This window comes from Choloepus didactylus, chromosome 4 (assembly GCF_015220235.1).
Source record: "Choloepus didactylus isolate mChoDid1 chromosome 4, mChoDid1.pri, whole genome shotgun sequence".
NCBI classification, from domain to species: domain Eukaryota; kingdom Metazoa; phylum Chordata; class Mammalia; order Pilosa; family Megalonychidae; genus Choloepus; species Choloepus didactylus.
The window spans coordinates 127,382,670-127,410,397 of NC_051310.1; positions in this window are offsets into that span (position 1 = coordinate 127,382,670).

A 27,728-nucleotide genomic window follows, 5' to 3' on the forward strand; every position below is an offset into this window, starting at 1 on the left:
CAGGTAGCAAGATCTCAGTGGTTTTGAAAATACTTTTAAGGAGGTGACTCCACAAAGATGGATACCCCAAATATGGCAGCAAAGCAGAGAGCCATCTGACTTCAGGCTTTCCCACTAGGGCTCTCAGTGGCAACAAGCCTGGGCTGGATGTAAAAGACCCTGGTCCTCCTTTCCACATCCTGCTTAGGGTTCCTTAGGGAGGGGAGACGTCAAGGTAATGACACTGAGGTTGAAATTCCCAGTAGCTGATCAATATGGAGGCTATGAGTCTGATTTCATCTGATTAAAGCAAAGTTAAGAAATAGATATTTTCTTTCACATCTGAAAGTATGGACTAAGTTTCTTACCTCCTTCAAAGGCCTTCACTGATCAGTACCTCCTGAGCTGGGAATGCCTTCAGCCTTCCCTTTCATCTTGCAAGGGAGAAACTGACTAGTGAAGGGTTCTTCAACCTGCTTTTTTGTTAGAGAAAAAGAGAGTTTAAAATGCACATAGTATGCCACAATCCTAGAATTCAAAAAACCTAGGTCTGAATCTAGAGCTATGCAGCTTTAGGCAACCCACTAAATACATGATCCCAAAAGCAACAAGATGCAAATAACATCACCTCAAAAGGCTGCCCAGAAAATGAAAGATATATCTTTCATATCAAATTGTTATGTGAATTAAAAAGTTCAAATATTAACACTTTCTTCCCATGAAAGGGTAAAAAGAACCAAAAACAGTTTTTATTTTATTTTCAAGCTCTAGATATAAAACAAGTTCAGAATGAGCCAAGAAGTCATTTGTTCCCAATGTACATGCTCAGCATCATGCAGGGGATGGAAGTTCCCTCTCCTCAAACCTATAGCTCTTGCAGTAATCAAGGCATCTTAATCTAAAAGACTTGAGGTGAGCTGGCTCCAAACTACATCCTCCTTCCAGTTCCAATTCTCCCCTTCCCTGTACTCCTTTATATGTCCTGTATTAGGTAAGGTATACCAAAAGTTGGGACAAACAAATCCCAAAATTTTCAGTGGCTTAACACTGCAGAAGCTTATTTCTTGTTTGTGTAACATCCAATGCAAGCCCATGTTAGAGGAGGGTGGTGTGGATGGGTGCTCTGCTCCATAGGCATTTAGGAATCTGAGCTGCCAGTGGCTCTGCCATCACCAACATGTGGCTCCTAAGCTCACCTTGGGGGTCAACATCAAGCTGGAAGACAAGAGGAGAAAGAGGGCACACACTCACTTCTTAAACATCTCAGTCTGGAAGTGACATATGCATTACTTCTGGAAGCTCCCTTCCTGTGAAGAAGTAAGGGAACTAACTGCTGTCCCTTCACCATTTCCAAACAAGCCCCATAAATTCCCATCACAGCTGTTTCTACTTTTTTCCACTCAAAGCAGCCAGTGTTTCCTGCCATTCTATTCAATGCTGCCTTTATGGGGCATAATGGAAGGATTTTGAGTGATAGGGCTTTTATTATTCTCTATCACTGATGCCCAGGTAGCTAAAAGACAACCTCAAGACCACCAACTAACCAGAACCCAGGGCCAGAATCTTGGAAAAGCAGAATGGACTAGTCATCCTCCAGAGCACGACCCCTGTTATGTTTGGCTAGGAAAATAAAAATTGTTTTATTTGTTCAGAAAAGATATTTGTGCAGCCCTAGTTGGCCATATTTTTAGCATTTAAAGATATGATCTAAATCATTTGAAAGTGTGAAAAATAAACTGTGGTACATCCAGGACCAGAAGGTTTCACAGGTGAATTCTACTGAACATTCCAAGGAGACTTAACTCCAGTTCTGCTCAAACTCTTCCAAAAAAATTGAAGAGTAGGGAACACTCCCTAACTCATTCTAAGAGGCCAACATCACCTTCATACCAAAGATAAAGATACCACACGAAAAGAAAACTACAGACCAATGTCTCTTATGAATACAGATGAAAAATACTCAACAAAGTACTAGATCAAGTACCATGATCAAGAAAGATTTATTCCTGGTATACAAGGTTGGTTCAACATAAGAAAATCAATTAATGTAATACCCCACATTAATAGAATAAAGAGGAAAACCACATGATAATCTCAATTGAGGCAGAAAAGGCATTTGACAAAATATACCACCCTTTCTTGATAAAAACGTTTAGAACACTATGAATAGAAGGAAACTTCCTCAACATGATACAGGGTACATATTAAAAGCCCACAGCTAACATCCTACTTAATGGGGAAAGACTGAAAGCTTTCCATCTGAGATCAGGAACAAGACATGGATGCTCACTGTCATCACCATTATTCAACTTTGCACTGGAAGTTCGTGCTGGAGATAATAGGTAAGAAAAAGAAATAAAAGGCATCCAACTTGGATGTAAAACTTTCCCTATTTGCAGTTGACACAATCCTATATGCAGAAAATCTTGAAAAAATCCACAATAAGGATAGTAAAGCAAATAAATGAATTCAGCAAAGTGGCAGGGTACAAGATTAACACCCAAAAATCAGTAGTGTTTCTATACACAAGTAATGAACAATAAGAAGAAAAAAATTAAGAAAAAAATTCCATTCAAAATCGCAATTAAAAGAATCAGTTATCTAGTAATAAATCTAGCCAAGGATGTAAAGGACTTCTACACAGAAAACTACAAAACATTGGTAAAGGAAATCAAGGCAGATTTAAATAAATGGAAGGACATTCTGTGTTCATTGACTGGAATACAAAATATCATTAAGATGTCAATACTACCAAAAGGAATTTATAGATTCAATGCCATCCCAATCAAACATCCAACAACCTTCACTGCACAAATGGAAAAACCAATCATCAATGTATATGGAAGGTTTAGAGGCTCTGAATAGCTAAAGCCATCTTGAAAAAGAAGAATGAAGTTGGAGGACTCACACTTCCCAATCTTAAAACTTATTACAAAACCACAGTAATCAAAACAGCGTGGTACTGATACAAGGACAGATGATAGACCAATGAAATTGAATTGAGAGCTCAGAAAACAACCCTCACATTTATGGCCAATTGATTTTTGACAAGATGGCAAAGACCACTCAATTGGGAAAGAACAGTCTCTTCAACAAATGGTTCTGGGAAAACTAGATTTCCATTTGCAAAAAAAGAGAAGGAAGACCCTACCTCATACCATATACAAAAATCAAGACAAAATGGATCAAAGACTTTAACATAAGAGCCAGAACTATCAAACTCCTAGGAGAAAATGTAAGGAAGCATCTTCAAGACCTTGTGTCAGGAGATGGTTTCTTAAATGTTATACCCAAGCAACAAAAGAAAAAATAGATAAATGAGACCTCGTCAAAATTAAAAACTTTTGTTCCTCAAAGGACTTTATCATGAAAGTAAAATGACAGCCTACACAATGGGAGAAAATATTTGCAAACCACATATCCAATAAAGGTTTAATATACAGAACATAAAAAGAAATCCTTCAACTTAACATAAAAAGACAAACAACTCAATTAAAAATAGGCAAAAGACATGAACATACATCTTTCCAAAGAAGATATACAAATAGCCAGAAAACACATGAAAAGATGCTCAACATCATTAGCCACCAGGGAAATGCAAATCAAAACCACAATGAGATACCCTTTCGTACCCATCAAGAATGGCTGCAAAAAAAAAAAAAAAAAAAAAAAAATCACAAAATAACAAGTGTTGGAGAGGATGTGGAGAAATAGAAACACTCATTCATTGCTGGTGGCAATATAAAATGATGCAGCTGCTGTGCAAGACAGTTTGTAGGTTCCTCCAAAAGCAAAGTAAAATTACCATATGACCCAGCATCCCAGTACTAGGTATAAACACAGAAGAATTGAAAGCAGGGATTCAAAAAGATATTGGTGAGGGAGGCAGGGCAAGATGACAGAGTGGTGAGGTGTAGGTTTCAGTTCCTCCTCCAGGGCAATAGGTAGAAAGCCAGGAACTGTGTGGACTGGACACCAGAGAGCAATTTGACTTTGGGCATACTTTATACAATACTCACGAACGCGTGTAACAGCTGAGATCAGCGAAATCTGTAAGTTCTCACAGCCAGGGGACCCGTGCCCCTCCCTGCCAGGCTCAGTCCCGTGGGAGGAGGAGCCATCGGTGCTGGGAATGAGGAGGGAGAACTGCAGTTGCGGCTCTTATTGAAAACTCAGACTGCTAATCCAAGCTCCAAACATAGATAGACTGAGACCAGACACCAGAGAATCCAGGAGCAGTCAGCCCAGCAGAGAGGAGATAGGGCTAGCAAAAACAGCAAAAAAAAAAAAAAACCAAAAATAAAAAACAGAGACTTTTTGGAGTTCTGGTGAACATAGAATGGAGAAGGGCAGGGCTCAAACAGGGTCAGGCTCATATGCAAATCCAGAAGGCCAAGAAACACATGAAAAATGTTCCGCTTCACTAGCTATTAGAGAAATGCCAATTAAGACCACAACGAGATACCATCTCACGCCAGTTAGAATGGCTGCCATTAAACAAACAGGAAACTTCAAATGCTGGAGAGGATGTGGAGAAATTGGAACTCTTATTCATTGTTGGTGGGACTGTATAATGGTTCGGCCACTCTGGAAGTCAGTCTGGCAGTTCCTTAGAAAACTAGATATAGAGTTAACCTTCGATCCAGCGATTGCACTTCTCGGTATATACCCGGAAGATCGGAAAGCAGTGACACGAACAGATATCTGCACGCCAATGTTCATAGCAGCATTATTCACAATTGCCAAGAGATGGAAACAACCCAAATGTCCTTCAACAGATGAGTGGATAAATAAAATGTGGTATATACACATGATGAAATACTATTTGGCTGTAAGAAGGAATGATGTCATGAAACATATGACAATATGGATGAACCTTGAAGACATAATGCTGAGCAAAATAAGCCAGGCACAAAAAGAGAAATATTGTATGCTATCACTAAGGTGAACATTGAAAAAATGTAAAACAAATGGTTTATACTGTAGAATGTAGGGGAACTAGCAATAGAGAGCAATTAAGGAAGGGGGAATGATAACCCAATAAGAACAGATAAGCTATCACGGTTAAATTTAACATTCTGGGAATGCCCAGGAATGACTATGGTCTGTTAATTTCTGATGGGTATGGTAGGAACAAGTTCACAGAAATGTTGCTATATTACATCGTTTTTTGGGGGTAGAGTAGGAACATGTTGCAAGTGAAGTAGTTTCTTAGGTTAGTTGTCTTTTTCTTACTCCCTTGTTATGGTTTGTTTGAAGTGTTTTTTTTTAATTGTATTTTTTTAAATTTTTTTTAATATAGTTGATTAAAAAAAAAGAGTTAATTAAAAAAATAATAATAATGAAAAAATATGCAGAGCCCCCTTGAGGAGCTGGTAGAGAATGCAGGGGTGTTGGGCTTCCCAATCTTGATGGTTGCTGATGTGCTCACAGACATAGGGAACTGGTGGTTTGATGGGCTGAGCCCTCTACCACAGGACTTGCCCTTGGGAAGACTGTTGCTGCAAAGGAGAGGCAAGGCCTCCCTATAATTGTGTCTAAGAGCCTCCTCCCGAATGCATCTTTGTTGCTCAGATGTGGCCCTCTCTCTCTAGCTAAGCCAACTTGGCAGGTGAAATCACTGCCCTCCCCGCTACGTGGGATCTGACACCCAGGGGAGTGAATCTCCCTGGCAACGTGGAATATGACTCCTGGGGAGGAATCTAGACCTGGCATCGTGGGATGGAGAACATCTTCTTAACCAAAAGGGGGATGTGAAAGGAAATGAAATAAGCTTCAGTGGCAGAGAGATTCCAAAGGAGCTGAGAGGTCACTCTGGTGGGCACTCTTACGGACAACATAAACAACCCTTTTTAGGTTCTAATGAATTGGAATAGCTAGCAGTAAATACCTGAAACTATCAAACCACAACCCAGAACCCATGAATCTTGAAGATGATTGTATAAAAATGTAGCTTATGAGGGGTGACAATGTGATTGGGAAAGCCATGTGGACCGCATTTCCCTTTGTCCAGTGTATGGATGGATGAGTAGAAAAATGGGGGAAGGAAAAAAAAAAGGCACCCAGTGTTCTTTTTTACTTTAATTGTTCTTTTTCACTTTAATTTTTATTCTTGTTATTTGTGTGTGTGTGGTAATGAAAATGTCAAAAATTAATTTTGGTGATGAATGGACAACTATATAATGGTACTGTAAACAACTGAATGTATGCTTTGTTTTGTATGACTGCATGGTATATGAATATATCTCAATAAAAATGAATTTAAAAAAAAGATATTGGCACACCAATGTTCATAGTGGCATCATTCACAGTTGCCAAAAAAGGGAAGAAACCCAAGTGCCCATCAACCAATGAATGGATTAATAAAATGTAGTATATATATACAATGGAATACTATTCAGCCATAAAAAGGAATGAAGTCCTGATACATGCATAAACATGGATGAACCTGGAAGACATCATGTTGAGTGAACTAAGCCAGACACAAAAGAAAAATATTGTATGATCTCGTATTTCAATTAATTCAATTAAGCAAACTGATAGAGTAAGAATCTAGAATATAGGTTACCAGGGGATGGGGTGAGGATAGGGAATGGGAAGTTAAGTTTTAAAATGTTCCTATTTGAGTTCCTATTGGGAATGATGAGAATGTTTTGGCAATGAATGGTGGTGATGGGAACATAACATTGTGAATGCAATTAACAGCACTGAAATACATGTATCTGAATACGATTAAAGGTGCGATGTCAGATTGTATATATGGTTATGAATGAAAGTTTTTTTAAAAATTCATGGAACTACACTACACAGTGAACCCTAAGTTAAACCACGGATTTTAATTAATAGTACAATTATAAAAATGTGCTAGCATCATTTGTAACAAATGTTACACACCAATGCAAGTTATTGGTGGTGGGGTGGTATATGGGAATCCTGTATTTTATGCAGATTGTTCTGTAAATCCACAACTCTCTAATTAAAGAAATTCTAACAAGAACAGCAAAAATAAATAAATAAATAGATAAATAAAAAATAATAATAAATAAATAAATATTGGGGTCCATCTCCATGATAGAATGCTCTGCTGTCATTTAAAAAAAAATAATGTATAAGTATATCTTTGGTATTAAGAAATGCTGATAATATATTATTACATGAAATAAACAAGTTACAAAATAGGATGGATAGTATGATCCTCCTTTTTTAAATTATATATAATATATATGTGCATACATACATGTTTGTATAGTTATAAATATATGTATATTTGTATATTTTATACATATTTTATATATTATATACAATAGAATATCAGTACAACTTGGCAGAATCAATGTGTATCTGATTGATTTTATCCTTAGTGCTCATTGATTTTATCCTTAGTGTTCAGCCCATAGGTGGTTGAAATATATGATAAATGAGTAAGATTATATGCCATGGAAAAAGATGGAAAATTATACACTAAGATAGTAACAATGTTCAACTCTGGGTTTCAAGGTTATTTGCCTTTGATTATCTGTATTTCTAGAATTTTGTCGAATAAACGGTATTATTTGTACTCAAACAAATTTTAAGGTAATGGATGGTGAGGAAACGCTCTAAGTCTAGATGCACGTAATGAAATGGTGAACTTTTAGCCCAAATGTATTTTACCTAAAATTCCATAATAAAATGAATAAATTCCCATTTTACTTGGGAGGACTAAGAGAGCTGTAAAGACACAAAGTAGGGTGACGAGAGAGAGGTCCTATCCAGATGTTCAGAGCAGGAAAAAACTTGAAGAAAAGGTATTGCTGGAAACAGATCTAGGAGGATTGTGCACTTTCAATGAGTAAACGGATGAAAGAATATTTATTTCAAAAGGAAGACAAGATTGATAATGTCATGAACCTGGAATGTATGAGGTGGGCTTCAGTGACAAAGTGTTGGAATATACTTGGGTCTTATAAGAAATGAGATTGGAAGGGGTACATGGTCTGATTGTGGGTAGTCCTGACTGAGGAAGGTTGAGAGTTAGCACTTTGTCCTGTGGGTGGTAGGGAGTTATCCTCACTTTGTTAGCAGAGTAGAGGCATGGCTGACATGCTGTTTGACAAAGATTTACCTGCAAATTGGTTGTATCATGGGTTGGAGTTGGAGAGATTGGTTAGAAAGCTCAGTTAACATCCCAGGTTTGAGGTGATAAAGACCTGGATGGGGGTAGGAGGAGCAGAAATAGACAGCAGTGATAGACGTAAGAGATTTTATGAATAAGGTATCAAAAGGACTTGGAGAATGCCTGTGGCAGCCTGGGAGGTTGCAGACCCAGTGAAAACTACTGTGTACCCTTGTTTTTTTTTTTTCACTGATGTAAAATCAGGTTAAAATAAACATCCAGAAGATAGCCTAAGAGTAAATCAACTGACAAAAGGAAGGGTGAACTGTAGTGTATGCATACATGGAATATTGAGTGGCTGCAAGGGAAGAAGTTGTGAGGTGTGTAAATAGGTGAATCTTGAGGACAGTATGTTGAGCGAAATAAACCAGAAACAAAAAGACTAATATTATAGCGCCTCACTCATATGGACTAAATATAATGTACAAACTCTGAGGACTGAATCAAAAACATAGGTTACCAGGGGAGGGCTTATTGTAAAGTTTCCTAGATTGTAAGTTCTTACAGCAGTCACATCTATTCATGAATTGTAACAGTTATCTCTAACTTCTGAGATGCTGGCCTCTTTATGTATAACCTGGTCATTCACTGGAACTTTGGGTATCTATGTGACATCTGAGACTCAGAGCTAGAGTTCTGCAGCTATGAAAGTCAGCATTACTCCATACAGGAATTGTTAAAAAAAGGGCTGAAAAGGCAATCAGACTTCAATTAGAGATATGAATGAAGCTGATCTGGTTAGGACTAAGGTAAATCAGACTAAAGGGTAACGAACAATATTGACCGTGTTTTAAAACTTCAACTTCTGTGTGAGACCAAAGGTAGTGATGTTTATTTGGTGCAAAATTTTTATTTTCTGTAGCATACTATCTAATTTAACTTATATGGTCAGTTTATTCGAACACCATAATTACATGGAACCTGGAATAGGGAGTGAGATCATGTTGGTTTGTACAAGTCAGTGTAATGCCCTGATACATAATTTGGGCAGAGAATAAAAAAGTATTTGCAAAGTTCCCTTGAAGGACTGGGGGAAAATGTGGAAATATTAACCTTCCCCACCTGGGGGATTCCTGATAGTCTCACAAGCATCAGGGACTACCGATTCAATAGGCCAAGCCCTCAATCTTGGGGCTTGCCCCTATGAAGTTTATTACTGCAAAGGAGAAGCTTAGCCTACTTACAATTATGCCTAAGAGTCACCCCAGAGAACCTCTTTTATTGCTCAGATGTGGTACCTCTCTCTAAGCCAACTCTGCAGGTAAACTCATTGCCCTCCCCCTGACATGAGACATAGGGACGATCCTAGCCCTTGCATCATAGGATTGAGAAAGCCTTCTTGGACCGAAAGGGAGAAGAGAAATGAAACAAAATAGAGTTTCAGTGGCAAAGAGATTTCAAATAGAGTCTAGAGGTCATTCTGGAGATTATTCTTATGCATTATATAGATATCCCTTTTTAATTTTTAGTGTATTGCAATAGCTAGAAGAAAATACCTGAAACTGTTGATCTGTAACCCAGTAGCCTTGATTCTTGAAGATGACTATATAACTATTTAGCTTTTATGGTGTGACTGTGACATTTGAAAGCTTTGTGACTAACACTCTCTTTATCCATTGTATGGAAAGATGAGCAAGAAAAGAAAAAGACAATAAATAAATAAGTAATAGGGGGACATAAAGGGTATGGGATGTTTGGGGTATTCTTTCTTTTATTTTTATTCTTATTCTTTTTATTTTATTTTTTTTTTCAGAATAATGAAAATGTTCAAAAATTGATTGTGGTGATGAATGCACAAATCTGTGATTATACTGAGAGCCATTGGTTGTACACTTTGGATGATTGTCTGGTATGTGAATATATCTCAATAAAATTGCATTAAAAATACATAGACAAATAAATAAACGGCTAGAGCATTTTTCAAGGGAGTCTGTGTAGGCAATAATGTTAGCCAAGAACTCTGATTGGGGGAGAGGGTGGGGGGTAATTTTTGTTTTCCAGTTTCTTGGGGGAGTGCTGTGGGCATCTGAAGGTAGAAAAGAATGAGACAGTAGAGAGAGAGAGAGACTAAAGATGAAGGAGAGATGGGGTGACTGAGATGTCTTTCCCAGGAGGTAGGAGATGAAGAATCCAGAGCAGAGCAGAAAAAAGGGAAGACAAATTTGCCTCTGAGATGAAAGGAAAATGAGAGATTGAATGTTATGAGGTAGAAAGAAGTGGGGACTGGGGGCTCACATGCCATCAGATAGCCTCTATTTTCCCTATACAGGAGTCTGGAGATCACTCACCTTGCAAGAAGGAGGTGAAGATTGAGCAGTGAGAAATGGAAACACCAACGAAAAAAGAGTCTCAGAGAAACAGAAGATTGTGGTTCAGGGTCACAGGACTCTCCACTTGTTTTTATAATGTCATAGAGTCCAGATCCCTTAGCAAAGAGGGACCAGGGCTAAGAGCTGCTTAGTAATCCAATAGAAAGTCCTGGTAAGGTCCAGGACACAGAGAGGGCTGTTGAGGCCAGAAGGGAACCCAAGGCCTAGGTGAGGTGGGAGGGCAGAGTGATAGGTAGATTGGTTTCAAACCCTAAGCATGACCTTTGTTGATTGTGGGTGACAGTGTCTCCTTGACTAAGACCGTGCAGGGACATGGTTCCTCAAGAAAATGGTAAGGAGGCCCCTCAGGAGGGCTAGGTGGACATACTGGAAAGAGCGGTGGATTCACTTGAAATGGGGAACACCATCAGTTGTTCTGATTTACTCTCCTCTACTTTCCAGGAACCTCAAGAGGAACTCCTGAGTATATTTGACAGTGTGGGGACTCAAAAGATGAAAAATGTAGTGACCAGGAATATATTTAAGGTAAGCTGATATGACATGACGAAGAAAAAAGAAGATACTAGAGGCAAGGAGTTGAGGAAGAGTCCAAACCAGAGATCTGAATGCGCAGACTAACAGTGGCCCAGGGCAAGGGAAGTCCCTATGCTTCACCCAGTGCCCAGGAGTGGTCTCCAGGGGAACGTGAGATATCCCCAGGTCTCAGATTTATTAGGTGTTTGATCTATGACAGCTAGGGAGTCTAGATGTTATGTTAAATTCATGTTACTATTACTATTAACAATAACAAGAATTAACATTTCTTGAGTCCTATCTATTTGCCAGGATCTTTAAAGGCATTATCTCATAAAATTCTCACACTAATCTATTTTCTGAATAAGGAAATTGAGATTTAGAAAGATTAAAATGAACTTTCATGAGATCACAGAGCTAAGTGAAGGAGTCAGGAATTGAGTCCAGGTCTCTGTGGAGTCCGAGCCCAAACTGAAGCACTAGATTTTCTAGGGGTGATCACAAGAAAGCACAACAAGGCCAAAAGGTGATGACTTTCCAGATAATTATATGGTAATTCAGGAGCCTCCTCACCGGGGACATCGGCAACACTCAGGTTACCCAGATATAGACTGACAGTTTCTAAATCAACTATAACTGAAAAGAAAAATTGATCAAAATGCCTGTGTTTGTAGAATAACTCTAGCAACATACCCAGCATCAAAGACAGCCCAGATTAAAAGGAGGCAATGTTTAAAGGGTTTCCCAGACACACCGAGAGCTCCCATAAAACCAATAGGGACGTGCTTCAAGGTGACTCCATTTATCACCCTTCTCCAGGGAACCTTGTGTAGGCCTCCTAATATCATCATATCCTGGGGACTGAAGGCTCCCAGGTTACCACCTTTAATATTGGTTATGACTGGGAGTTATTTGGAGTATGTGACACCTTGTATCAGCTGGGATTGGAAGAAAGCAGAAGAGACAGATATGGGTTCAAAATAACATCTTTCCCACAACTCTTAAATATGTGTGCTCTCCACCAGGGAGCTCCTACCTGCCTGTTCATCCTGACCAATGGAGAGTAACTATCCCAATGCACAAGACCTCTTTTTAGGATCAGGAGTCCAGGGTTTTACTTAGAGGCACAAGCTGACATCTCATACCTGTCAACAGCCAAAGAATATTATATCCCAAGATCTGAACTTGAAGCAGTGTGTCTCCATCTTATAGCAAGTAAGCTGACATGGGTAAGAGTAATGGGATGAATTACTCTTATGTAAAGATGTAACTGAAACTGCAGAACTGTAAGATTCTTTGCAATTTGCTTACTACTTGCTAAATTGCATTTGGAAAGTTATTACTTCTATGTATATGTTATATTCTACAATTAAAAATATGACTTAAAAACGGGGGGAAGAAAGGGAAAGGAAAGAAAAAGAGACGAAAGGAGAGGAAAAGAGTGGGGAAGGGAGGGGAGGGGAGGGCAGGGGAGGGGAGGAGAGCAGAAGAGAGGAGAGGAAGAAAGGAAGGAAGAAAGTGAGATCAGCTCTGTGTTTAGCAGATGTAGAATAAAATACCTACAATTATTTAAATTTTTAAATGCAACTTTCTTTTTCTCTATTAGATAAATAACTCCATGATTACAGAATCCATGTCTGATTCATCTCTCCCTTTCTCACCTGGCACTCAGTAGGTACTGAGTTGTATAGCAACAACCAAAAACTGTAAATTCTTTTGGAATCACTTAATTTCTCTGGCATCACTCTGAATCAGTCCTGGGAATGTAACTTCTAATGGACTTAGACTTTAAGTAGACCCTTTTAAAAAAGCTTAATACTTCAGAGCCAAAAGGGCTCTTAGAGATTATCTAGTCCAACCCTCTTAGTTTACAGATGGGGAAGCATGGGCTTGGAAAGACAGGGGTCTTGTCATGGTCACATTGCTAGTTGGTAACAGGACTGGGATGTGTCCTGTGTCCCCACCTTTCACCACTCATTCTTCAGCTCTCAAAGCCTTTGCTGACCTCCACCCCCATCTATAAATTAAATCCTCCTCTTACTCTCTTCATAATACACTAGACCTCTTTGTACATTGTTTTTTGGGACTATGTGTTGAATGTTTGCCTCTCCACCAAGACTATATAACATCAGTAGCTTTCCAGGTACAGAATAGTCAATAAACATTTGTGGAAAAAAATGAGTGGATGAGTGAATAAGCAGATGAGTGAATGAATAAATGAGTGAATGAGCAAATCCCTCTTCAATGCACTTCCCCTTATAATACATGGCCTTCATTTATTTATTCATCTAGCATATTTTTATTGTTTTCATCTACCCCAGAAAACTGATAAGAAAACCTTAAAAACCAAAAGAAATGAAGTCTTTTCACAAAAATAAATAATAGCTTCTAAACATACTAAAACAGAACTTTCAGAAATCATTTTTGGGGGATCCCCTAATTCTTCCAGGACTAGGACCACATTTTCTTGATCTCCTTGCCCATTGGCTAACACATAGGAGGAAGTAAAAAAGAATTTATTTAATAAAAGAATGAAGAAAGGAATAAATGTGTACACTGTATTGTGCCCAATAAGCTGCAATATCACCTGAATTTCTTTTTTCTTTTAGTTTTCTCCAGGGTGAGCATTTGCGTCCTCTGCTCAGAGCCACATTCTGAAACTAAGCAGGAGGTTGATGGCACAGCATTTGAAACCAAAGTGAGAACTTGGTCTCAGTTACAAGAGGTTAAGGAGCCTTGTGTCCTCAAAGGTGAGAATAAGTTGGGGTCACAGAGAGGACAAGCTGTACACTACCCCCCGCCTGCCACTGCCGCAGGGACTCTGGAGCCAGGCTGCCAGGCTCTCTCTTCTTAAACCCAGACATGCTGCAGCAATGCTGGCCTGGCAACAGCCAAGGAGAAGCCACCCACAGCTCCAAAAAAGCCACCACACAGCCAGAGGGCAGCCATGGCCACCCCCACACAGCAAGGCTGGACTGACCTAAACGCCCTTCAAACAGAAAGTGCTTCTCTGAGTTTCAGGGAGATGATCAGAGCCACCCCCTTGGCAGCCTAGGGTTAAGTCCACGAAAGCAAGGGTTAACATATGGTGCTGGGTGGTGAAAGCTACCGCCTGTATGATGTTAAACCCTCCTTATATAAAAGGAAAAATACAAAATAAGGGATTTTTGTGCAGAAAATCCCTCCCTTTCCAATCGATGCTTCCTACCAGTAGGGTATCCAGTAATTTCTGATTCAGTCTCCTGTAGCCTTTACTTCAATGACATGGCACAGCAGGCCACGGCAGACAGAGCCAAGCTCTGCTTGGCAAACCGTCAGTCCCACCAAGAGGTATGAATGTTTGGATGTGATACACAAAGCAGAAAGGGATGCCACTGTGGGTTGCACTGGGACAGTTTTAAGCCATACCCAGGTCCTCAATCATAAACTCCAAGTTCCAAGGGCTGTCAGGCTGCTGGTCACAGATCTCATTTCAAGGTGATAGTCACCTCTGGCCTTTCAGCAGCCAGCAAGGCTAGTATCTATACATCTTGGAGCAGCTTGACACTGGATCCTCTACCCATTTTACAGCCAGTGAACACTCCCCATGGATTTAGTGATCAATGCCTGCCTGAGGAGGGCGCTCAGAACAGACTGTGTGCACTCACAGCCTCTCATGTGGATTTTTTTTCCTGCTTTCTTTTCTCCATTTTATGCAAGGCATGTTAAGAGTCCAGAGTACAGCAAGAATTAGAGCATGCAGGAGCCCAATTTAATGGACAGTAAGATCTGCCTGTCTTTTCTTTTTCCCTCTTTTTCACTTCGTCCCAAACTCACTGAAATACTCGTCTGCCACTCACTACTGTTTTGTCTGGTGAATCCCACCTTTCCCTTAAATCCAACACCTAACAAGAAAGGAGAAGGGAGTTAGGAGAACTAGCATATTCTTTTTCTCTATTGTCATTTTGCTGTCACATCCTATTATAGGCAAGCACCTTATTTCCAAAACACAAGAGTTCCTCTTCACCCTTGGCTCCTGAATAAGCAATGTTCAATTGCCTTGAATCATTTATAATTCAATTCTGACTCATTCTGATTGCACCAGTTTCTCTTCTGGAAAAAAAATTTTTTTCTCCCAGCATGCTTGTCCTTACTGGAATTTCATGAATGAGCATTCAGAAGCCATGAAATCTCTATGATCCTTAAGCTTTTTAATTTGCAGAGCAAGGTTAAGAAAAATTCATATGAAGTGAATACTTTCCTTCAAGAAAGACTGCACAAAATCCTTAATAGCACTGTACTACCAAGTATGAGGTGCAGCGATAGAAATCGCTGAAATAATAGTTAGTGTGTCTCATAAGCAGACTACATGGCTGTGCTTAGCAATAATTATTCCCAAGCATCTCAGACTAGATCCACAGATCACATCATTGGATCCCATAGTTCTTTACTGCCTTTGGAGTTTTCAGTGAAAGGGATCATTTATCTCCTTATATCAATTAGATAGAAGGATGACTGTGGTATATTAAGAGCAAATTATTGTGTTGATATGGGTGCAGGATACCCTGGTCACATCATTCACAAATATATTTTCTAAAAATAAAAATTTGTTTAGCTTAAAGTAAACAAATCATTTGTTTTGTTTATTTTAAGCAATTAAACAAAACAAGAGCACAAAAACAGCAAAATTTCCCAAATAAACACACTAGGGGAAATGCTGCATAGAATATCTATTATCCAGTCTCAGTGTTCCAGAAATTTCTGAAATTATATGGGGGAATTTCAGCCCCTATGACTATATAGCACCATTTTAATCCAGTCCCCTGCCCACTGCAAAAAACAAAACAAAACAGAAAGAACTTTCTCAATGCACTTGGAGCTATCAGTTATATATTTGTCAAAGTGACCCAACCTGACCAAAATAAGCTAGTTTCCTATGATTTCCATTCACTGATCTAATTATATAAGTATGTTACAGATTTTTAAATGTTTTTTTTTAATTTCTTCTATTTTTTAAAGTTGACCCCAAGATTCCAATGGTAAACAAAGTGAGAAAAGACAATTAAAAACAAAATCAAAGACATGCACATTGAAATAGCTATTTCACCTATCAATTAGCAAAAAAAAAAGTAATAAAAATTCAAAAAATTGGTTGGTGTAATAAATATCCTGTAGCCATGGGTAAATTGGTAAGCCATTTTGAAAAATAATTCGACAGCATATATCTATAGTCTTTAAAATGCATACATCCTTTTGATCTAATCTAAAGAAATAATTCTAAATAATGAAAAAATATGAACACTTAAAAGAGGTTCACAGCAGTGGTACATGAAAATAGAAAAAGAGGAAAAATTTCAAAACTAAGGGAATGATTAAGTAATCTGTGATATAGTCACTAAATGTAATGAGTTTTATAAAATATGGAAGAATATGAAGAATGCATAAAAAGGAGAAATTCCTCTACTATAATATTAAGTGGATGAAATGACCAAATAATATTAACAAATAATTATAACTACATGGAGGGAAAAGAGAGCAGAAAAAATATACTGGAAAGAAATACTCTCGATGATAGTAGTGATGTCAGGTTAGGATAACGAGATTTAAAATATTCATTTTTTTCCCCTTACCTAATGTTCTTTCAACTCACATGTAAAATATTTCTAATAAAATAAATACAAAAACTTGGAAAAAAATGGAACAATAACTTGCCCTTTGTTTTAGTTTCCTTGGTTGCTCAAGCAAATACCATGTCATGGTTCAGTTTAAACAGTGGGAATTTATTAGCTTACGGTTTTGAGGCTAAGATAGAAGTCCAAATCAAGGTATCATTAAGATGATGCTTTCTCCCTGAAGACTATCCATGGCCCTTAGTTTATCACATGGCAAGGCACATGGCACCATCTCCTGGTCTTTCCCTTCTCTTCCAGATTCTGTTGGTTTCAGCTTCCAGCTGCTCCCCCTGTGTCTTTCTATCTGTCTGAATTTGATTCTGCTTATAAAGGACTCCAATAAACGGATTAAGACCCATCCTGATTGAGGTGGTCCACACCTTAATGGAAATAACCTCATCAAAAACCTACTTACAATGGGTTTACACCCACAGGAATGGATTAAGTTTAAGAAAATGTTTTTCTGGGGTATACATGGCTCCAAACCACCACACCTTTAAAATCATCTAGGATGGGTTTCAAGCATGTAATTAAAGGTGTGTATTTTGATTTTTCCTAACTGAGAAATCACTAAGGAACAGAGAGGTAGGGAAGTGGGACATCTGTTTTAGTAAAATGGTTTTGAAAGTAATTGGGATTTTTCCCTATAAGTGATAGAAAGCTTTTCAGCAGTGTACATCCAGTGAACAAACAACAGTATAGAAATGACTAGGTATTTTATGAGATCACATGGTCTAGTAGAAAGGGATTTGGGTCAAAAGTTCTGGATTCTAGACCCAGCACTTCCATTAACTTGTCTGGGGGAAAAAAATCACTGAACTTCTCTATACTTTAGTTTTGTTTTTTTTGTTTGTTTGTTTTCATTAAAACAAATGAAATTACTTGCTTTTAATCCATAAAATATAGAAAGTAATGATAAACCATTGGATAAATGGGCAAAATACCTGACATTACTCAGCTCCAGCCCTCACTTCTCCCCCCATAATAATTATTATTTGATTTGTTCTCATACTTCATCTGATTGGACTGGCCACTTAATAAAGCAGCCCCTCAGTTTTTGATCGGTGCCAATCTAGCTGTCATTCGCCCCTGGGGCAGGATGATTGTCCTGATTTCCAGAGCACACATCCAGGCTGATGGTGAGTCTGCCTCCTTCCTAGAGAAGTGCTAACCAATGGTACAGGCCCCAAGGGGGGTGTGGTGGGAACATAGGCTGAGCCAGACCATTGACCTGCATATATCTAGTAGCTGGGTGCAAGAGCAAACAAAACCGAACTGAAAGCCCAGATGTTCCAGCAAGGGAACAAAGGTTGAACCTAGGCATACCTTTAACAAGGTTAAGTAAACAGTTGGTCAAAATTTTCTATCTGAGAATCTCTTATAATGGAAAGTTACCATCACCATATCTGAGCATAATATGAACAAGTTGCCCACAAAAATGGCCAGCAGTCTAGTGGTCTTGCTTCTTACCAAAAACAACCACCAATGCTTCTCCCTTAGTTGCCCTAAGAACCCAGATGGTCAAGTCACTTTAAGAGCTACAGAGATAAGTCTTGAACTTATTGCATTATTCAGCCAACATCAAGCTTCACAATGTCCTAAGCAAGGGGAAGCAAAGGATAGGCATAATCCTGGTTTTTGAGGAGTTTGCAGTCCACTAGAATAATAACCAAATGCCACACTTAACATCCTCTGCAGAATCTGGTTCTTTCAATGCAGTGCTGCAGGAACCTCCCAGCAATATTACAAGGTCTTTCCAGGGAACAAGGAGGAGATACACTCTTTAGGCAGCTTTGCAAGCTAATATTTGTCTGAGCTCCTAAATCTCACATATAGCATTGAAAATGGCCAGGCTTCTTTCAGTGCAGCAAGTCTTCAAATTCTAGGTTTGCTGTGTACTTCCGGCACATCCAGCTCATACAGAAAACAAATGGTAAGTTTCTTCCAGAATCAAAAGGTTAAAATTGCCAGGAAAGTGTTTAAATACTTTGACAGGGTTGACCCTCACTTCTCCCATATGATGCCAAGAGACATAAAGGCAGTAGTGTGCTTTCTTTGTAGTAGGGGACATGGAGGGTGGAGAGGACAAGCGCACATAGAGCTATCTAGACCAGCCCAGAGGTTTAATAGTCCTGCTTAAGAAAGCAAGGTTGGAAGCTACAATTTAATTGCTCAATGCTATGAGATTGGAGACGGCGTTCCCTCTGCATCTTAACATCAAGCAACCACCCAGACCCCATGATTGGAGTTTCAAAGGACCTTGAGGGACTGGGGAATGACAGAAGGGGCTCTTACTCTGGAAGACCCGAGAGAGGGGAGCAGACAGACAGTACCAGGATTCTGACAACCATTGTTTGAAGACCCCAAGATATTAAGAGTTATGAGTAGTGTTTCTCAACTTGAGCTGAATCAAAATCCCCTGGAAGATAATAAAGCATCTCTTTAATGAAACCAATGTTGTGGGATTTTAGGTTTATTTGTTTTCGTTTTTTTTCTGTTTTGATTTGCTTTTTTCTGCCTGACACTAGGAAAGAACAAAAGTGGACTATGAATTTTCTTTTCTGACAACAGACAATTCGGCAAACAAAACAGGCATGTGACAGGCTGTTGGCAGTTCAAGCTCTGCTTAAAGTTCAGGGAGCAATCACTGGAACTTGAGCATCCAGGTCAACTGAGTTAACCAGATGCTGGTCAATCAGGGAGGGGGCTTTGAGCTGTCACAATGAATGGGTAATCAATAGTCCATCCCATTCAGTTGTTGAAACACTCAAAATCTAATGCCTGACCATTTCAGGATCTGGTTATCATGATATCAGAGTGGGCTTCCTTTACATGGCCAAGTTATCAAACATGAAGCATTTTGATTGGTTCCTTAGCAATTTTTTCCCTCAGTAAATCAGGTTAATTATCAAGAACTGTCAAAAAGTCCCTCAAGTATAAGAATTAAGTATTCTCCACCTTTCTACCAGGTTTTCAAGAGTATTTTCTGAAGAATAACTGTTTCATTTTTTTAGGCTATCAAATAGAAGCAACTCTATGAACACAACAATATTAAAATTAAATATATAGTAATCCTTCTTCAGTTGTGAGAGTACCTTTATACAAAATTCCAGTATCTGCATATTTATTTCTGAGCAGCTTCTGAGCAATCAGGAAAATTCCACTTTCAGTTACACTGTGTGAGATTCATGAGTCCCTCCAACCTGGAATAATTTTTTAAAAAATAGAAAGTGGTATAGAGAACAGGGAAGGTGGGGGAGGGGGGAACAGCAGAACCCAGGCTAGAGTTTTTTCGATGTTTCTCTATCTCTCTCAGGAGACTGAGAGAAGGAAAATCCTGGTGTTAGAACTGCCCACCTGTACCTGTTAGAAGAAAGGAAACAGAGATATGAGTAAGGGGGCTGACCATGCTCTGGCATGAAGCTAGTTAAGCAGAGGGAAGTACGAAATCTCTGTGTATTAAGGATAGGAGATACCAATATCTACCCAGCAAGAGTAACTAGGTTAAATAAAATTTCCCTGAAGGTTTTACGGTTTACTTGTTAGTTTTTATTTCTCTCTTTTTTCCCATCTTTAACATCCAAATCATTCTGATTCTGAATCTAAGAAATAAGAGGCAACAAGTCTAAAATATTACTTCAAAAAAGATATTAAATATTTGAATACTGTGTAATACACAAAGAAAAGCCCTTACAACATACATGTTATATAGAAAAAAAAAGATGGGGCAATAAAGTCATTTTTTTAATTGTTAAAACAATAGTAAATTAACAACAAAAAAACAAACAACCCAATTTAAAAATAGGCAAAGACTTGAATACACATTTCTCCAAAGAAGATATACAAGTGACCAAAAAAACACATGAAAAGATACTCAACATTATTAGCCATCAGAGAAATGCAAAACAAAATTACAATACAATATCATTTCACACCCATTAGAATGACTGCTATTAAAAAAAAACAAACACACAGAAAATAACGAGTGTTGGAGAGGATGCAGAGAAATAGGAACACTCATTCATTGCTGGTGGCAATGTAAAACGGTGCAATCACTGTGGAAGACAGCTTGGCAGTTCCTCCTAAAGCTAAGTATAGAACTACCACATGACCCGGCAATCACATTACTAGGTATATACCCAAAAGAATTGAAAGCAGGGACTTGAACAGATATTTGCAAACCAATGCTCATAGCAGCATTATTATCAATTGTCAAAAGATGAAAGCAACCCAAGTGTCCATCAACTGATGAATGGGCAAATAATGGTATATACATACAATGGAATGTTATTCAGTCATAAAAAGGAATGAAGTCCTGATACATGCAACAACATGGATAAACCTTGAAGACATCATACTGAGTGAAATAAGCCAGACACAAAAGGACAAAGATAGTATGATCTCACTGATTTGCAACAATGAGAATAAGCAAACTGAAAAAGTCTGAATCTAGAATAGAGCTTACCAGGGGTCAGAGTAGGGATAGAGAATGGGAAGTTAAGGCTTAAAATGTTCCTATTTTGGTTCCTATTTGGAATGATGGAAATATTTTGGTAATGGATGGTGGTGATGATAACACAACATTGTGAACGCAAGTACCAGCACTGAAACATACATCAGAATGCGATTAAAGGGGTAACATTAAGTTGTATATATATGTTTACATAATAAAAGTTTAAAAAAATCCAGGGAACTACACTACACAGTGAGCCCTAAGTTAAACCATGGACTTTAATTACTAGTACAATTATTAAAATATGCTAGGCATCAATTATAATAAATGTTCCACACAAAATGCAAAGTTGGTGATAGGGTGGTACATGAGAATCCTGTATTTTATGTGTGATTGTTCTGTAAACCCACAACTTCTCTAAAAAAGAAAAATAAAATCACACACAAAAAAACAAAAGTACAGAGAATCCTAAAATATTTTTCAGTAAGCATAGAGTGGCAAATGGAAATTAACTGACATAATGTTCATAATCAACTAATAATGGGTAATATGTCATTGCTGTTCTCTTTATTTAGTATGTTCTCTTTAGTTCAGTACGTTAATAGATTTCATTTTGGTATCAGAAGATACTTTAAATGATTTTTGTCATTCCATCCTCTTCCAGTTTGCTAAAGCTGCCAGAATGCAGTATATCAGAAATGGATTGGCTTTAACAATGGGGGTTTATTAGCTCACAAATTTACAGTTGAAAGGCCATCAAAATGTCCCATTTAAGGCATCAGCAGGAAGATGCCTTCTTTGAAGAAAGGCTGATGGCATCTGGGGTTCCTCTGTCACATGGGAAGGCACAAGGCCAGAGTGTGCAGATCCTCTCCCAGGTTTATCTTCTGGTTTCCATGGCTTTCTCCAAAATGTCTCTGGGCTTCTGTCTTAGCTTCTCTCTTAGCTTCTCCCAGGGGCAAACTCTGGATTACACATCTTAGCTTCTCTGAGCTCTCTCTAAAATGTCTCTGCCTTTTATCCTCTCATAGAGGACTCCAGTAAAGACGAATAAGACCCACCTTGAATGGGTAGGGTCACATCTCCATGGAAACAACCTAATCAAAATATCCCACCCACAAGAGGTCTACTCCCACAAGGTTGGATTAAAAGAACATAGTCTTTTCTGGGGTACATAATAAATTCAAACCAGCACACATTCACTTTCACAGTTCCCCAACTCTTTTTCCTATAAGATCATCCTATCCTCAACCATGAATTCTCCCATCTGAGGGCTTTCAATGACCTAATTCTTAAGAATTTGGAAGAAACTCCTATGTTGCATATGCGAGTCAGTACATTCAAATTGATTTCTAGAGCTGTGCACAGCATTGTATGAGGAACAGGGAAGAACAATAAAGATAGTAAGATATGTTCCTTGACCTTAAAGGTCTCACAATCAATAGTGGTGACAGATTTACAAACACCAAGCTATAATACAGGAAGGAAGTAAAGAAAAAGTGTCCAAAGTGCTGCAGGACTACTATCTGAAGTGGAAAACTGGAGAGGAGGAAGGCTCTAGAAGTTTTCACAATGGAGGACACATTTAAACTAAACCTTGAAAAACATGCAGGAATTTGCCATGCTAGGAAGGGAAGGGTGAGGGAGAGAGGAGTACTCTAGGCAAAGTTTATGGCCTGTTCAAGAAACGTCCTTGTGTCAACCAGAGTCAGGGTTCAGATTCACCATGAGTACGACAGGAATAAGCATCATATTTTAGAAATTAGACCTTATACAAATGTGAGAAGAGCAGGGAAAGTGAAGGTCTGGTGTGGGGAGTCAGGGGATCAAAGGAAATGTCATTAACCAGTCTACTTGCAGCACTGGCAAGGGAGGAGAAGTCAGAGTTTGCAGAGAAATCCAAGTAGCCAATCCATCCAGCCACCAACGTGAAACCCCAAAGGAGTTGTTCATGTAGAGGACTACAGGGAAGTTACTTCCTCTAAACAGGTACCACCTCTGTGTGTCCACAGCCAAGAGTCTAGTAGTGGACTTGAGAACATCTTTAGTCAGCAGGGCCAGAAACTGGGAAGATGAGCTAGATGCAGAGTGGAAGAAAGTGAGAACCAGATGGAACCTGTCTTATCTGTCCAGAACAAACTTCCATGAGTAATCACTGCTATTTCTCTCCTACCTTCCAAGTCTTATTCAAATTCTTCTTTGAACTTTAATCAGGAACCATACAATGAATCCAATAAGTCAGGTAGCCAACCAACTAAGCGAGGTGAATAGTATATTTTGGAATGTTCTACAGGATACTGTCATTTCCAAACTTCCATCTATATTTTTATTTTGTTTATTTTGTTTATTTCAAGGTTTAGCTTAAATGTGTCTTCCATTGTGAAAACTTCTAGACAATTGAGTAATCCAATTTCTCTGTATAAAAAAAAATAACTTGAGTAGTTATATATTTTATATCATAGATGGGGAAGGGAGAGGAGGTTCTTTCACATCTCCCTGAGTTTACTCAAGTTATTTCTTCCCCTCTGAATTGCTCTTCTTCTTGCCCATCCAGTGAAAAACTCCTCCTCACAGATTCCACTAAAACATCACCTCCTCTGTGAAGACTTCCCTGACATCCCCCCTCCGAAGTCTTCCTTTCCCCCTCTAGGTTCCCATAACATCTTGTACATACCTCTATTAAAGCACTTTTCATGTTATGCTATAATCATCTGTTTTCATATTTGTTTTTCTTCAATATGATGATAAAGATGTAGGAGACAAATTCTTATAAACACTATAAATAAAATAAACAAAGTGTAATTGTATAGAAAGAATCTTGGTAAGTTTCATCAAAGACATGCAATTTTACAACATTAAAAAAAGTGTATGCCCAGAGAGTAAAATATAGTCAAAGCACTATTCGACAAATGAATCCAATAAGTCAGGTAGCCAACCAACTAAGAGAGGTGAATAGTATATTTTGGAATGTTCTACAGGACACTGTCATTTCCAAATTTCCACTTATATTTTTATTTTGTTTCACTTGGCAGTTATCACGGAGCAACTTTAATGGAATCAAAAGAACTATGAAGACAAATAACTTTTAATCTAATTTTAGCACAAAGTATCTGGTATTATTGGTTCATTACAGATTTCCAAATGGCCCCACCTTGAGCTAAACAAGCCAGAAGGCTCCTAATTTTTTTGATAGGCCGAATCTCCTTTCACATAGGCTTGGATTTGAATTCCAATTCCACTCCTTATTAGCTGAGTGATATTAGACAAGTCTCTTAATCTCTTTTAGCCTTAGTTTCTACTTCTGCAAACTTGGTATAAATAACAATGGCTAAGAATATTTCGTATGTTAAAGGCCTAGCAAAAAATCTGGCCAGTGGGGTAATTTTTGTTTTGTTTTTCCAATATTTTATTTCAAAATTTTCTGAATAAGTAATACATACATATACAAAATTCAAAAGTAGTTAAGGTGGTATTCATTGAGGAAATTCTTCTTCCCTCCCTCCCTGTCTTCCACTAACAAAGGAAATCACTATTTTTTAAAATTCTATGCATTTTCCCTACACAAAAAATTTGCACAGTCTAGTCAGAACCCTTTTATTTCATTCAGTTTATAGTATATTTTGAAGAACTTTCCAGGTAAGTATACACAGTGCTATGTCATTCTCTTTTTTAACAGCTGTTTAGTACATCATTGTGTGGATCTTTCACAAATTATAAAACTGGTCTCTATTAAATTACACAAATTACATAACTGGTCTCTATTAAAAGACATTTTAGTTGATTCTAATCTTTTGACAATGCAAAGAACATTGCAATGAGTATCCTAAAACATACATCATTTCACTCTCATACAATTATATCTATGAAATAAATAGGTAAAAGTGGAATTGTTGGGTCAAAATATATATACATTTTTTTCTTTTTTAATTGTTTTTGAGAAAGTTCATGAGATACAAATAAACATTAGTGAATTTTCACAGTGTCTTAGTTTTTCAGGTGCTATGACAAATACCACAAACTGGTTTGGGTTTAAACAACAGGAAATTATTGGCTCATGGTTTCAGAGGTTAGAAGGCTTGCTTCCTCCTGGGGTCAGTAGAGTTCTAGCTAGCCTTGGGTTCCTTGGCTTTCCCATCACATGAAGATATCCTTTCCTTTCTCTTCTGGGTTCCATTGACTTCTAGCTTCCAGCTCTTCCCTGTGGCTTTCTCTCTCTAGGTCTGGATTTCATTCTGCTCATAAAGACTCCAGTAAATGTCATTCAATTGAGCCACACCTTAACTAAAATAATATCTTCAAGAGATGCTATTTACAACGGGGTCACATCCACAGGAATGCAGGATCAAGACCAAGAACAGGTCTAAATCGTGATACATAATTCAATCTACCATACACACTGAGCATCCATCTAATCACCAACTCCTTCCCATCCAAAAGGCAACTTCCATCCTGGTTTCCATAGCAATTCCTCCTCACCAAATCTCCTCACCAAGAATGCTGCAACAAACACCACAGCTCAGCCTTGCCTGCTCTTTAAACACTGCACAAACGAACAAGGCAGATATGCTTTCATATCTAGCTTAATTCACTCAACATTATATTTGTGAGATGCATCCATGTTGTTACATTTATATATCCTTTTCATGGTTGTATAATAATTTTTTGTATGAATATACCATAATTTATATATCTATTCTAAATAGGACATTTGAATTGTTTCCAGTTCTTGGCTATTGGAATAACGCCGCTACAAACATTTCTCTGTATGTCTCCTGGTACACATGTGCTTGCATTTATGTGGGGTATATATCAAGGATTTACTGAATTGCTGGGTCATAGGTTCATAGGGTATGTATATTTTCATCTTTATCAAATAATGCCAAACTGTTTTTCCAAAGTAGTTGTACCAATATACATTCCAGTTTATATGAGTTTCCATTTGCTCCACATCCTCACCAACACTAGGTATTTGTCAGCCCCATTAATTTTAACCATTCTGTAAGAAGAGTAGTGGTGTCTTCTTATGGGTTTAATTTGCTGATTACTGAGGATGAGCAAATTTTTCTATAACTTCATTGCTTGAATTTTATATTTTTTGCAGTGACTTCTGAAATCTCTTTCCATATGTCTATTAGATTGGGGGTTTTCTCTTATTTTTCTTTCCTTTTCTTTTTTTTCATTCTGAATACAAGCCCTTTGTAAGTAAAATGTGTTGCAAATATGTTGCAAATATCTTTTTCTCTGTGTCTTATCTTTTCACTCTCTTTTGATGAAAAGTGGGTCTTAATTTTATATATTTTTCATTCTTTTCTTTTATAGTTAGTATTTTCCCACCACAGACCATAATCTCTAGGATATTAATGTTTCGCTCTCATATTTGGATCTATAATCTACCTGGAGTTAAATTTTATGTATGGTGTGCTTAATTCACTCAACATTATATTTGTGAGATGCATCCATGTTGTTGCATTTATATATCATTTTCATGGTTGTATAATAATTTATTGTATGAATATACCATAATTTATGTATCTATTCTAAACAGGACATTTGGATTGCTTCCAGTTCTTGGCTAGGGGTCAAAATTTCTTTTTTTCCATGTCTTTTTTATCCATTTGTCCCAGCATCACTTATTGATAAGACTAATCTTTCCCAATCATTTCACAATGTTACCTTTGTCAAAAATCTAGTGTCCATATATGTGGTCTATTTTTTAACCTTCTAACATATTTCACCATTCCATTTGTTGACACCACATTGTCTTCCCTCTTATTCTTCTTTCAGAGTGTCTGACTATTCTTGGACTTTTGCATTTTCATATACATTATAGAATCAGTTATTTCTTTCCCCCAAAAAATATGATCTTTATAGGGAATTGATTATTATTGGAATTGAATTGAAAAGATCAGTTTGGGGAGCATTAAAATCTCCAATCCAAAGACATGGTTTATCCATCTATTTATTTACATCTTCTTTTCAATTTTTTTCAGTTATGTTTTATAGTTGTCTGTATACATAGAGGTTTTGCATGTCATTTCTTAGATTTGCTTCTAGGTAACTGAAATATTTTTTATGCACTGTAAATGATATATTTTTATTCCATTTTCTAGCTGTCTATTGTAGATATACAGAAATAGAGTTGAATTTTCAATATTGACTTTTTATCCATGTAACCTTGCTAAAGTAACTTATTAGTCATAAGTTATCTATATATTCTTTTGAATTTTCTACAATCATATCATCTTCAAATAACACTTTATTTTTTTCTTTCCAATTGATGTACCTTTTTTCCTTTGTCTATTTCTTGCCATTTTACACTAAACAGCATTTCCCATTCAGTGCTGAAGACAAGTGGTAATACTGGACATCTTTATATTGTTCCTGATCTCAAGGAAGAGCTTTTGATTATTGAATATGATATTTACAGTATTTCTTACAAATACCCTTTACCATATTAAGGAAATTTTCCTCCATTTCCAATTCCCTAAAATGTTTTTGTTATGAATGGATATTAAATTTAATCAGATGCAATCTCTGAATCTATTGGGATAGTCAGATTTCTTAAATAACTTATTCTGTTAAGTGAATTAAATGATTTCAAAATGCTAAATCAATCAGTTATGTTTTATAGTTGTCTGTATACATAG